Source organism: Neodiprion fabricii, chromosome 4, assembly GCF_021155785.1.
Source record: "Neodiprion fabricii isolate iyNeoFabr1 chromosome 4, iyNeoFabr1.1, whole genome shotgun sequence".
NCBI lineage: Eukaryota > Metazoa > Arthropoda > Insecta > Hymenoptera > Diprionidae > Neodiprion > Neodiprion fabricii.
The window spans coordinates 27,909,618-27,924,508 of record NC_060242.1 but is presented as its reverse complement, the minus strand read 5'-3'; the positions used below and the strand labels follow the sequence as shown (position 1 = coordinate 27,924,508).

The 14,891-nt window shown below is 45.6% G+C and overlaps 1 protein-coding gene across 1 annotated transcript in view; it reads left to right on the top strand.

Annotated features, from left to right (window-relative positions):
• The window catches only part of LOC124179707 (roundabout homolog 2-like), a 213,806-nt gene that overhangs the window by 85,010 nt on the left and 113,905 nt on the right, over positions 1–14,891 (top strand). The gene's annotated exons all lie outside the window — the stretch shown is intronic.

The window sequence follows — 14,891 nt, the reverse complement described above, 5'->3', positions numbered from 1 at the left end:
TCATACGTGCACTTACTCTTTCGTTTTCTCGCATATTTGGTTCCTTTCGCGAGGAAGGCGTCTGAATCGAGTGATTTGCGACGATCGTCGGACCCGAGTGCAGAGGGTAATTTATTGAAACGCAGGATCGTTTTCGACGCGCATTGCACCGTGCATCAGCATCGGCGTTGAAGCGGCTCGTAAAAAAGCGATCGCGCTTCGACCGAGCCGTCCAGCATCACACTCAAGTGATTACTGTATCTCCTGGAAAAGAGATACAGGCAGTTGATACCTCTTCACTTTTAACGACTAGCGGACTGCTCAACAATCCAGAGCACCTAGCTCACCTTACACACCTTACGTACCCTACGTATCGTCGGCGAACGGACCGACCTTAAAAGCGAAAGAGCGAAATCGCCTGTTAACTGGCAACTGTGAATTTTAGATGCTCTTAAAGCTTGCGTAAACGTCGATAGAAAGACAGTGAAAATTTCTTCTCAACCCTAACCATGCGCGAAAGAAACAAATCGCTAGAAGGTGGAAAGTACAATCCGCGTTCAATTTATGGTACACTTATGACTGGGAATCGGTGAAAATTCACCGATTCAAATTTAGTGATTTAACACGCGTTAGTACAGCAGCTTGGATCGATCTTCATCGTCAAGTGTCGAATTGCAGGTGTTGTTACACTTTCTTTATCTTTTTTGGTCCCATTTCACGCTCTTCCTCGAGGCGTCGAGTCAGTCAGGAATACCGAACATATGGCGATCGGTTCGCCCATTAGTCGGTTGAAACGCGTTCGTTCGCTGTTGCTGCCCCCGTAAAAATTCCCATCTGTTCGCATCTGGTGCTGCATGTATCTATACGATACAGAATACAATCTCGCTCCGATTCTTATTGCTGCTCGAATTAAGTGGAGTGCGGCGGATCGGTAAACGCTGGTTCTCCAACTGCGGATAATTCGAAATTCATAATAATCAACCCGCGCAAGCCGTGTCCACCGCCCCGGAACGGCCGCTATCAATTTCCCGTCATTGAATTATCCTAATCAAATATTATACGCGGCGGGTGGTGGCATGCGTACGCAGCGCTCGCGAAACCGCGAAACGCGGGATATTGTTAAGGGAGGAGAGTGCAAGTACCATAATTACAGGATGCGTACCTGGAAGCACACGCGTGCATTCGCTAATATAACGCCTGCGTGCCGCTCGCACCGGAGGCTGCGATGTTATCAAATTATATCCCGCCGGTAGGCACACACCGGCGACCAGTAACTCATTCGTAATTCAGTTATCTAAATGGGACACCCGGTAGGTCGCGTCTCTCTCTCCCCTCACCCCTCTCGCGTGTTTTTGTTGCCCTCATCCCCGAGGTCCGGCACTCGCCCGGATGTACAGTCGCGGGGTATTTCGCGGTGCCAAAAAGCAACACCCTCGATAATATTGGAAAACTTTCCACCTTCGGTTATTCGAAACGATGTGTTCGCGGACCGTTAACCCAATTTTTTACCCACTCTTTGACATACGCTACGTGTGTGCATCGCGTTGGTGTGAAATCATATTCTCCAAATGCCAATACAGCCGCGCTGATATTTTCACATTGTCACGATTATTTACTTCCATAAATGTAAAGCTATTCACGGAGATAGGATTTTTTTTTCCAACTCACATTTTAACCAAAGCAAGCAAATGTACCCGCAGGAATGTCTTTTTTTTGATTTTTATTTGATTCAGCAAAAAAAAAAAAAAACGAAGTGTGCTCGGAAAAACGACTTGAAGTCATCAAATCACAATTAATTTTTTCACTTGACGAATTATACAATTTCCTTCTTCTTTCGTGTGAAATTTTATTTACAAATTTGATCACACAATCTTTGTACATTAAAAGACTTGCCTTTAATTGACGATTCGAGAGGATATTCTCATGCAACGGAATAGATTTTTCTTAAATTTCGAAAGAGTGATGCGCGAGATGGAATTAAATATCATGAGTTCACGGAGCTTTTGTACCTGCAGGCTGCAGCACCGACTTCTTTAAAACATCGGCCAAATTGACTTCAGGTATAGGTGTAATTGCGTTTAAATGCGTACGTACTAACAATCTTTAATTCCACGGGTTTCTTCTCATGAGTATCAAATGTCTCGGGGACAGGTGGTAGAGAATGATTGATCTGCGTTAGCATGAACATATTTTCGACTCGGGTTGATTAATACAGCGAATGAAGTCCTTGAGGCGGTTTGATGAACGATCATAAACAAAACTATCTTATACACACCATCGGATAAAAGATAATTGCTAAATAATTGGGATATAATAAACCGTTGTGTTGTACCTCGTAAAGCGATCCTCTCTCTCTCTCCCTCTCTCTCTCTCTCTCGCATATGCATGTATGTACACGACGCGATGCCCGACGTCTCGTTGCCCGGCTAGCCACTGAGTTATAAATTATTTATGCTCACAATGTTCATGAATTTTTATACCCCATCGATTTATTACAGCTCACTTGTCTCATGCCTCTGTACGACGCCATACTACCAGCCGGCTGAGTCGATCGCCGTATGCATCAGGGTTCAATGCTCACATCAGTGCCACGAACTAATCCATAAGCGACTAGTCGTTGACTTGGAGAATTTAGTTTTTCTCTTTTACAGAAAGGGTTCTTCACGAACTGCGATTGGATTTGTTCAAATTATCAGAACGGTATCGGGACTATCGTTCTGAGTTACGCAGGTCAATTATTTATACCAACAGCAACCGTCGTAATGCGTAGCACAATTTCAAGTACTTCGGTCCAAAATTAAGGTTACAAACTTCGTGAATTCTGCTGTAAACCGGTTCTTCCTTCCCGATTATGAGCAGTAAAATCCCGGCGAGTATTTCCTCGACGGATATCAAGATCCTGGATTTACGTCTTTCCCACTTCCTCCACGCATTCTCATTCCGATTCGTATATAATTAGCATGTTTTACACGCCGTTTAACCCCTCTCATCGACTTCTTCTGACTGCCGCATATATTTACCTAAATGTTTCCAATTAAATTGTAACACTCTTGCCGCAGAACTCGGGTTGACAGAATTCCGCTCCATAATTTGAGGATATTTCTTTGCAAAACCACACTCCGTATCTTCACCGTGCATGCGCTCTTCTCCTAAATTCATCCGTCGTGATTAGTTTTCCAGACTCGCTTACTTGCACCGCCTGCAGCATCGACCGATACGTACAATATACACAGTGGTGAAATTTAGAACGCTAATTTTATAACGAACGAACTCTGAAGAAGGCATCAATTTTTCTACAACGACGTGTATTGATCGATTAGATGAAAATTTATTCATGGCTCAATAAGAAGTTTATTAATCGATTCTGAAAACGAATAAATGGCCTCTGGATACCTCGTCTAAATTTTCTCATTACATAGATCTATGCGGTGTCGATAATTCAGCTCGGCTTGTTCGATAGACAAGACTGGAAAGTTTGACCAAGCTGCTTAATTTTTCAGCAAGTTGATAAATTGAACTAATTACTTGGCATAATCTTTCAGAAGTTTTACCCGTCCGTCGGCATTTCTCTTCGGGACATCAACGCGTTAAAAAAAAAAATTCATTCGAGATACGAAGCAAGTTAGCGCGAGCTTGCGATAACTTTTTTCCATTCTCTCTTATTTGCCGTCCTGATGAGACAGGATCCGTCAAGCTAGTCGCCGAAACTTTCGGAACACAAAATATATATCCTTGCGACTGTAAGGCAGGAGACAGAAACGACGAATGAATTACGACGATATTCGAGCTTCTCGTAATTAATTAACGCGGACGAGAACGACGGAAGTTAATGTCCTTCTCAACCCGAGGCACTTATTCCGTGTTGCACGCCTTATGAATATACCCGGGTATAGAGGAGTGCAGCGGTGCAGCATGATGCACTAGTTCCTAGGCAAGTGCGCCGGGATTAGATAAGATCACCTGGGCATAGTTTGGATGTTTAATTAAGCCATTTCTCTATCGGACAAGGAACTCGGTCCGAAGCGAAGGGGGAGGAAGAGAAGGAGGAGGTGGAGGACGAGGAGGATCGTGATTTCGTTGTGCAGATGAGAACCGGCGTTGATATAGCCGTTCTCCCGCGAACGATCCAAAGCGCATAAATATCTCGCGAATGGCATTCCTACATGAGGATTATAATGCGGGATTCTTTCGGTTTGGGCCTCTTGCCTCGCTGGCTTCGGGCCTGAATTGATTAAGTCTTGCAGCGAGTCGAGTCGAGTCGGTTGGTTAGAGCGAACGCGAGTGCCGATGTAATGAGGACGAAAATGATTATGCAGATCAGTTTACCGTCAGTTCGTTCCTTCGTTCGTTCGAATGGACCGCTGATCGAACACCGTGTCATCGGCCGGGTTTCTCTCGTTAATTTCACCGACTCCGAGCCGGAAGCTTACTTATTTTGCCCCGGTTTATCGAGGCGCCAACGTATTTGACGTGCCCGGTTTTCCGGGTAAAAAAATTCAACGAGTCAAAAACTAAGAGTAGTTTCTACTGGTACTTGTTTGAACGTACGTCGTCATATCGGCTATCCCTGAGTTGCAAAGTAAATGCTGATCGGTAATTTCCGGTTTAATATACTTCGCGCTAGGTTGTTTCATCCGAGGTGCTTTTTGGGGATTATGCATAGTGCAAACTTTCTAGCGAGATAATGATCCGTTGCTTGTTAAATCGTCGTCAGCATGTTCGACGAACTTGTTTACTCAGTTTCGAGTCAAACCATGATATATGTTACAAACGTTAAACTCTCAAACGGTATCCCGTTTCAAGCCAACTATCAATTGTATAACAATGCTTAATTTCTACCTTTTTCGTACTCGTGCTGCTGTGAATTAAAACACTGAATGTAGACACGTTCAAATTCTATCAATGCTTATAACAGTTGATTTAATGACACTCGTTTAAAAACCTTTGGAATTCAAGCTGAACGTCTGACGTATATCTGAAATTCAATTTGGGGTATATTTTGTGTTCCGGTGAATTTGAAAGCTGAGTACGAATACCTCTGAAGAGGGAAGCGGGATCCTCAACTAGAATGGATATTGCTTTGGGCGATGAAACGTCGCGAGCCTAAGTCTCTAAGTCCTCTTCGTAAACACCTTCGACATCCGGTACTAAGTACAAGGCGGGGTGCGCCAAGCGTCGAGGCGCCAATAACTCGCTAGATTTCCACCGCGTGCAGGGATTGATGTCTTGATGTGTCACCGGGGAGATGAATGAGCCTCGCGACGTTGGTAACCCGTGATTATACCGTCGTTTGCATGCCGACTCCTTTTATTTCGTGCAAACTTGGGTATTTATCTCGTGGCCGAGCCGCCGTGCATGCGTAGGCAGACACGCTTGATTACCCGGGAACCAGTTCTGGTACCTCGATAATGTTTTCTTTTTCTTTTTTCCACGTTTCCGACAAACCCTCGTGGGGAGAATTTTCGCAGGTGATTGCGTCGATTTTCACCGTCTTTTTCCACGCCGGGTGAAAAAGCCTGATGGTAGAAATTTGGAAGGCAATGGAACCAATGAAACCGCGTATAGGTGAATTCGCACCTACGTCACCGTGCTGAAATCACCGAGTCTACAGCGAGAGATCTTCCGGCGCAGGTTATAAATGAAACCAGGACGCACAGCGGAGAGACAATATCGTTTTACTCCTCGTCCCACGTGGCCACCACGGATTTACTGTTCACCGTGAATCGCAACGACTGAGTCATACCGCGGTCGTAAAACATCCTGGACCAAACGACGCGACGTTTTACCTATAATAAAATTCGGACCCCTGTTTCGACAACCTTAGATTTGGATTCGGGGCCTGCTTCAGCGCTTTCCGAGGATTATGCCCGCGCTGCATTATCGGCAGAAATTTTTTTGTCAACGATCGTTTTGTTCGGGAATAAAAAGTTTGGAGGATCTCTGCGTTTCAAATTTTATACACCGGTATGCGAAATGTTTACGAACCAGCCTCGAGTCGAAGTCTGAAAGACGTGAAATTCTGCATTGAATTTCCGAGAGTAGGTATTTCCCCGGGGCAATAGCTGCGGGGGATAGATTGCAGGCAAATCAAATATTGTGTTTATACGTAGCTGCGGTATACGTATACAGAAATACCACTCGGTGTATTTGTAATCCTGGATTTATGTCTACGGAGGTGTAGATTCTCGTATTATACACCTACCTACCCCGGCTGCCTGTTAATTCTTCAAGCGATATTATACTCGCGTTCTTCCTGGATGCTCACGAAATTTAATCAACAGCAACTATGACGCTGGACTGGCACGAATATACTATACTAGATAAATCACGTATCGCATTACCTGCATGCTTCCCGGATACCCATATAAACGTCAATTAATCTTGGGTAACCCGAAACTCCTGCATCGCGATACCGCAGGATAGGTAACAACGCATCCTTGAATCGGTGCTGTGAATAAAAATTGTATCTACGAATCGCCTCGCGATATTCAGACGCTTGAACAACGACCGTAAGCATTCGGAATCTGTTGGATTCAGCGAAGCGTCGTTATAAACGCTCATTGTTTATTTATCCGCGGAGCTCTATACCGCAGGTAGATATATTAACCCCTCGGGGCTATATTACGTGTACCTATAAATACGTAGATGGGTATGTTAAGTACATTATTATTCCCATCCACATGGCAAGACTCATGCGCATGGATGAAATGGAGACGTCGTGTGTCAGAGTGAGAGCTAAGAATACATACGCCGGTAACTCTAGATGCACGGTGCAGTGCGGCACAGTGCCTCCTCCTCCTCCTCCTCCTCCTCCTCCTCCTCCTCCTCCTCCTCCTCCTCCTCCTCCTTCTTCGTCGTCGTCGTCGTCGAGTAAGCAAACGTCGTTCGTTCCTTCCCGCTCTGACCTCCTGATAGAACGCGAGACTCTCTCGTTCCGTTTTATTGGCCCTCGCGCCAGCTCATCCCGTAGGATTGAGTCGTCGACGACGGGCGTCGTGGGCTGACCTCAGCCACAAGCGATGTTCGAGGCGACGTCGTAACGACGCTGCATCCCACCGCAGTCTCGTCCCGTCCTCCGGATGAGCCCCAGGGGGTCCAAAAGACCCCGAAGTCTTGGACGGGACACGCTTTCTTTCTTTACCCCAAGAACCTCGGGTAAAAACGTAGGTATGTACTGGTTAGATTTATCGGGTGTAACCTTCCGATGCTGCTGCAACTATCGAGTCTTCGACGAACGAACTTTCTCCTTGCTTTTTTTTTTTAAAACCTAGGTGTGCCAGCTGTTGGTCGAGTCTTGCGGTAGTGACCACGGCGACGCTTCGATTCGTTTTTCGATGATTGAGAGAACGGACGGGCGCCTTTGGAGATTGACAGACCTGCGCATCGAGTAAGGAAAACACTTGGAACCTGAGGCGCGTTTACAAACTCGATCCACAAACAGCTGATGGTGATTGGACGCGACGTGGTGGTCACACCGCGAACACCTTAACCTTGTTCATCGTGAGGAGATACAATTGTACGCGCAAGGCACGCGTGTCTGGTGATTAGGTTTCGTTGCTAGTTACACGTTTTGTGAATGTCACAGACGCCGTCGACGCGGATTTGTTCGTTTGTCCACTCGTTAACGAGACTGGCGTAATTTCGATTGTCGTAAGTGTGGTGATTGGATGATGAATTTCGTGTCCGCCTTTGCTATGTGTACGCGGGGAGAAGGGCATTTCGATTAAGTTAGGAGACCCTCTCGCCAGGTTCGTTGTGGGGGGTGCAAGCCGGAGGAATAGTAATACAGATATCCGGGGCTATGGTCGGAGGAGAAATTGAACAGAGAACGGTGCCAAAAACTTTTACCCAACAAGCCGGCAGCGACATCGAACTGTTGTGCAAACAACGAACTCCGCCTTTGCATCTCCAATTGCAAATGTAATTTCATTTTTATCCGAGCATGCTTATTCAGCGGAATATCAGAAAGTTATCCGAATTCGCTTGAGAGAATGAAAAGAGATGAGAAGGAGGAGGAGGAGGAGGATGAGCGGCACCGTCGGCTCCCGAGTTGTATGGCATAAAAATCAGATCCCTTTCAGGTTCCTGTATCTTTGCACAATGCACATTTGTGCATTTGCACGGAGATTCAGAGCCGAAGGCACGAGATATTATATGCGGGGTAAAAGTGGCTGTACCTACAAATGGATTGATCTTTACGACGCCGTTTTATGATGGATTCGTGGGTTAAACTCCGCGCTGGCATATTTTTCCGCACGCCATGGGATCGGGGGATGTTTTGGAGTGGTATATTCTACGTGGTAGAAAACTGAAATCGGGAAGGGTACGTCTGTATGGTAACGGTATAAAAGAGTAGACGGTAATCAAGAGATAAGAGATTTTTATACCGGCACGTTTCTCACTCCACGTTGCGTTATACGGCTGCCACTTCGTTGTTCGTTGCACTTTATACTTCCGCTTGGCTAGACGTCGCCGTACTAAAATCACAATCCAGACTAGCCATTCCATTCCTTCTACATATCGTTGCCGCTGCTACTCGGGCACTTTTTCAAGCCAAATCTCAGCCTCTAAAGCATCCTTTGCGCATACTAAACTTCAATTGTTTCATCAGAGTTTACTACGACGGGTCAGCTGGCATGCAGATTAACTTTTCCCCCTGGATAGAGAAAGAGACAGTAGCTCATTTGGATGCAATGCAGAGATTCGATGGAAATAATACAAAAGTTGATCCACAGCCACGGGTTTTCTTTCAAGCAATTTTCGATTCATTAAGACAGTTTCGAAGTCGTTAAAATGTCGAGTATAAAATAAAAAACAGAAGAAAACAACATCGAATTAGGAATCCTAGAGTCGTCCCTCGAAATTTGCTGATCCGACGGATGCGACCGATTGTGAAAAGTTTTACGTCGTTTTCGTTGATGCGGAGTCAAAATGGCTTGGGGAGAATCGTTCTCGCGGTGGGAAAGGAAGCTCCTCCAGCAGCATGCCGTTGACTTGTATTCGGAATACCAGCTGCAGACACGCGCGTGCATACGCGTAGTTGCATATACCGAGAGTGGAATCCATTGGCCACAACTAGTTCCTGATCCATCCGGCAGCCGTACGCCACCGCCGAAGCTATTCCAACAATCCTGCTCCGCCGGGGGCTCGGATATTGAAATATTTGCGGAATCTATAAACTTGCTCGCTATCCGCGAGTGTATACGCGTCGGGAAACTTCGACGCGATGTCGAAGCTGGATTGACCGCGGAATCGACCAGACGAGATTCGGTGAATTATCTAGCATAGTACGTGCCTATCTTCTCATTCGTTCCCGCGTTCCCCGCGACATCGGCAAATAAGCTTACATGTTGTTACATGTTTTTCCTCGTTGCGAAAAGAAAGGCGCGCCGCCGCGTGTTTGCCGAAACCACACTCGACGCTCGAATTTTATTCGATTTCCTTTCGGTCCCAACGCAGTTTAGCGAACAAACATCTATACGCCGGGAATCGAATTTACAAATTTTATTTCAAACTTACCGGGTCGTCTCGTCTCGTCCCGACGCGCACCGTGTACCACATACAACCTGCTCCCACCATTTTTACACCGTATTTTACTTTCTTTCTCGCAAATTCTCGCTCCGAACGCCCTCGGCGATGTTGTATTTTTCAATCAGCTGCAAGCTCGGGGGTATGACTGTACCGCGTACACCCACCTCAAACCCTCGGGGAGATACTACTCCACCGTTTCGGTTCCCCGGGACGACGGGGGATCCGGATGCTGGGAGAAAAGGCTCTCCTGGAAGCGAAGAAACGTGAAATTCATTTTTCGCCAAGGGATCCCGCGGCCTCGCGATGCCTCGTGCTCTCGGACCATACGTGCTTTAGAATTCGTCCTTAGGGGGATTTCGAAGAGATCATACCGCTTGAGCGGGAGAAGCATGTTATGTCCGAATCCGCGTCTTTCCGAGGCTCTCGATTCCTCGGGCTACAAACCCACACTCGCGTCCCGAAGAATTCAGAATTTGGTATTAAAAATTATTACGACCTCCGCAAGACGTATAATAATCTTCTCTTACAATTGCCGCGGGTGATTATCAAAGCCACGCAGGGATATTTTATCACTCCCCTATCACCGATCTCGACTCGCGAAATGCTCCGGGCTAATAATTTACCCATCAAGAATTGTGCGTAATATCGTTCCTTCTTTGTTTCTCATCCCCCGTACAGTTGGCTCGCTAATGTCTTTATCACGAGATGCTCTCGAGGATGAGTGTAAACGTTCGGGGAACCAACCGTGGCTCTAATGATCTTGCTGCGTTGAGCTCTGCGCCACGTTCATCCGACACCCGTGATTTTAACCTCGCGTGTCTCTCGCACCGCGCACGAATTGGGAATCCCCGAAACGCGTTCGTAAATCATATCGTGCGGAGGCCAATTTTCAATTTATTCGACCTGGTACTCTCCGTCCCTCTCTCTCTATCTCTCTCCCTCTCTCTCTCTCTCTCTCTCTCTTTCTCTCTCGCTGTTCGGCCCATCGAGTAGCTTCGGCGGCAAGCTCCCGGCGACCCGGTTCCCGTATACACTGCTGTACATATATTCCGTATACCCATTCGTTACCGCACCTTTCGTAATTTCCATTTCAATGCTAGGCTCGGCCGTTGAATTCTCAACGAAATCCCAAAATCTCCCACGAAATTCCTTTCAATTCGGGTCTTCCACTCGCCTCCGCCTGTCTCCGCCCTCCCTCCCCCCGGAGCTGCTTGCACTGGTCGCCGTATCAAATCTTCCTCATCGTGATCCTCGGAAACGTGTTTCGCTATTTCACGCCGCGGCCGGGCCTATTGTCTCGCATAAAGCGCCCCTCATCTAATTATAATTAACCCTTTCACCGCTGTTTCAAATACAGGTTATATCCGCTCTAACCTGACATTGTGCTGCTCATTATCATCTTAATGCACCGGGCTTATAATGGGACCGTGTGAATCTATACGCCCCTATTCACGCCCACTTCTCTGTACAACTTGCAAATTTTGTACTGAATTGTAATCTCATTTTTCAAGATAACACTCTTTGTCGAGTAAATTTCTAGCTTTCGTTTATAAACTCGATATATGTACGTTCATATATGCTACAATCGAAGTATGTATTACACTTTTCAGAAAATTTTAATCCTGCGTTACGTACGCCTATAATCAACGATGAAGCGTAATAAATCCTTTTCTCAAGAATTACTGAAATACGCCCCGAAAAATGATCTATTGCAGATATATGTATGTACAATTTATCTGTGACCACTAAATCTTCATTCGTCGCGACTAGGCGTGGAAGAATTTCATACGTAATGAAAAATATTTTCAAATACGTATAGATATACAGAGTCACATTCTGCCACTCGAGAGACTTTCTTCAATATTAAAAATACTTTAATTCTTAACTGTTGACAAAAACTTGACACAATTTCATAAATTATCATCAACATAAATAATATTAACAGTTGAAAGTGTAATATAAATACTCCGCATTAATTATTTCTCAAACGTATCGAACAAAATCCGCGTAATTCATTCAGGAAAAAATAGTATACGTTTGAAATAGAAACTTCAATGTGGTCACGACTGTGTAAAAGATACGTATATTCGTGTGCTTCTGCTCTAGCGAGTCTATCGGACAAAAATTTCGACTCTTGACGTTGATGTAACGGTACGGATTTGGAGCGTAAATTTAGTATTCATCGTTGAGATTGCGACGGGCACGGGAAAATTTGCAGGTAGGACTTTTGTTGGAAGAGGAGAAAGGTTGAATTTTATCGTCCGTATAAGCGAATCTCGTCCCTTCGGACGCCCCGCTATGCTAACTAGGTTAATTAATATCTTATTGATCTAGGCTGAGTATGAGTTCGTATATCACGTGTGGCACGGTCAGCGGCGTAGTCCGGATATCTGCTTTTCATTAATCATCGTCACATCTCGCGCGAACAATCTTCAAACGTTCCGCAGCGGAGGATTCAGCGCTCTCTGCTTTCCCCGCAAGCTCCTCTCTACATGCAGAGGAATTTCTCTGTTAAACTTTCTGATCAGTTTAAAAAGTGTCGGAACAAAAATTTCTCGATTAAACTTCGCGCCCGAGGAATTATTATCACCAGTTTTCTCGTTTAACAAGTTCTCGCCTTCAGGTTTTCTGTGTGACAAGATCTGTTCTCAAACATCGATCAGCCTTCTAAAAGCTGAGAGCAATTGTCAGGATTAGTGTTGAATGCAAAGTCTCTAACGATGAGGCGACGTTTCATAACTCCATGTGCAAACTACGCGTGAATGTAGGAGGAACGGGGAATTGAAATGGCGATAAATCGGGCAGGCCATGGCTCTGTAGAAATTAAAGATAGACATTCCAACTGCTGTTGTTCACCCTCTGCAGACACTCATTATAACCTTGCAAACGGAAACGATGTAATGAGAGGAAAATAAAGAACAATCCGAGCCCGCACGGGGAACTGGAATCCTGTCAATTATACCCACCTACCCAGGCTACGTAAATGAGTTCAGACTGTTTTCAAATAAAAGCTGACGCATAAATGCGTAGCAAAGGTGAAAGTATGAAATTAACTTCATCAAAGTCTCCGCAAATGATTCTCAAGGTTGTGCGAAATGATTGTAAACGAAAGGTAACAATCTTAATCTCAACTAGCCTAGCCCAACGATATGTTTCTGATACGAAAATGTCGGTTGAATCGAAAATTACTCCGGGGAGGTACAGGAATCACTTACCGCGCATCCCTGAGTATGGTAAACACAGTTGCCGGTCAGAGTTGAGAGAAGCTTGGCTACATATGTTGAATCAAAAGAACTTTGTAATCATATTTTATTCAGAGATATGCATAAAACATGGGTACGCGTTCGTTCGCGTCCAGTTTTATTTGAAAGGGTGGGTGGGAGGCATATTTTATCATCCGTTGGCTGGTCCTGTGGGGTATGTTGCCATTGCTCCCGGTATCCGGGTGCCGGGTGCATCGGTTGCTCGTTGTTGGGAAGTCGAGTCTGAGTTACCTCGCTCCCTCTTAAATCCCATTACGCAACGCGCCCCGCGTACCTCGTTCCTCTTTTCAATTACTTTTCGCTCGCCTCGAGCACGTATGCAAATTACTTGCACCGCTCGCGATGATAAAATATGAATCGCTGCCGAGCAAATCCTGCACCTTCGCTCACTCGCGGAGTCTGTTTTTGCGCAAATTCAATCATTCGTAATACCGCGGCATACCGACACACCTAAACGCTCCCGCAACTCATTTGTCCGAATTGATTCTTCGACGAACGCCTTTGTCTCATCTTTGATTTTTTTTTTTTTACACCGAGCGAAGATCAACCGGGACAAATATACGCTCCGCGTTTCAATCTGGTTATTGCTTCGAGCTCTGGCTTTATACTCGTCCCTGTATAACTTCCGGACTGAACTGTGCAGGCAGCCGGTGGCAGCTGTAAAAAGAAATTGTCTTTCTTTACGTCGTCTTCCATCTTTTGGAGGTAATGGATGATGAATGGTGGTGGGTACCGCGGTGGGAACTCCGCCGTCGCTGTCCTCGTCCTTCGAGTTCAGCCATTCAATCTGAACTCTCGTTTCTTCGGTTGGAAACCACTTCGTTTTGATCATAATTCCCAAAGGTTCCCGCGGAGAGTTTTTGTTTAGATTCTCCAACCCCTCATTCTCCTCCTGCTCCTCCACCACCTCTTCATTCACGTAAGAAAACTAATTTCGAGTAATAGCTTTGAAGAAAACTTGTCGGGTATCGATTAATCGGATCGATGCGTATCCCAGGCTGTATCGTACAGCCTCGCCAATTAATTACCGATACGTCCAAATCGTCTCGTCGATTCGCTTAGATATATATAGGAAACGAATAATCGGGCCCGATTCTTCCTTCGGCGAAAATATTGTTTTCTTTTTTTTTTTTTTTTAACTCGCACCACGACATAAATTGCGCGCAAGTTTTTCCACTCAGTCGTTACTTTCTATATCTATGTAGATATCACACAGAATTCATGCTGCCATGCCGTACTGGTAAAGTGTAGGTGGCATGCAGACGTCATGTTCTCTCCCAACTGTCCGATCCAATCATAACTTGGCAGACACGGAATGAAACATTCATTACAAATCGTTTAGATACGTACAACGAGTGAGCATGCTACTGGATAACAAATTTCCAGCCTGAACGTGGCTAATAGCAGGTACAACACGTCTGCCAGAGCGGAACGATTCGCCCGCAATGATAGGCCTGTTACACCTGATACACAGAGTTTGCCTATTCACTTTATATCACAGTTTTTCGACACCGCGAAACCGGTTACCGAGTCTCTGTGTTGGATTCGCAACGTACCATCTCCGAGTTGATATTTGCAATGTGTGACTCGCTTAAGAAACGTCGGAGTTCCACGGTTAAATTACCGACCACGGTGTGGGGATACTGTAGTCAGTTTGTTTGACAGTGCGAATTCCGATTTGAAACAGTCGGTTAGAACTTTGAGCAGCCTTTACTGCTTTTCGCGAATCCAAGGAGAATGAAGATGCTCGATGGCTTGCCACGTTGACAAAGGGCACTCATGGTTGATGGGGAGAACCTCGACCTTCGTGGAACCTGAACACTTGACGCAAGTTGTAGGTACTTTATTTCCTGTTGAATACCGTTGAATATTAGCGGGCGAACGAACGGTCTGAAAGCTCCTCCTTCAAAGAGGAACACTGTCCCTACTGTCATGTCGGAATTAACGAACAAAGTCTCGGTGAGTCTCGAGAGGCGTCGGACTATTCTGAATCAATAGCGTGAAGACGGCTTTGCATCTCGTCGCGACAATGCCAGGGTCGCGGTTTTAAGATTTACGATTATGGGCTTCTTCCCCCTTTCGGTCTCGGAGTCGAGCGATGAGACGCGAAGCCAATCT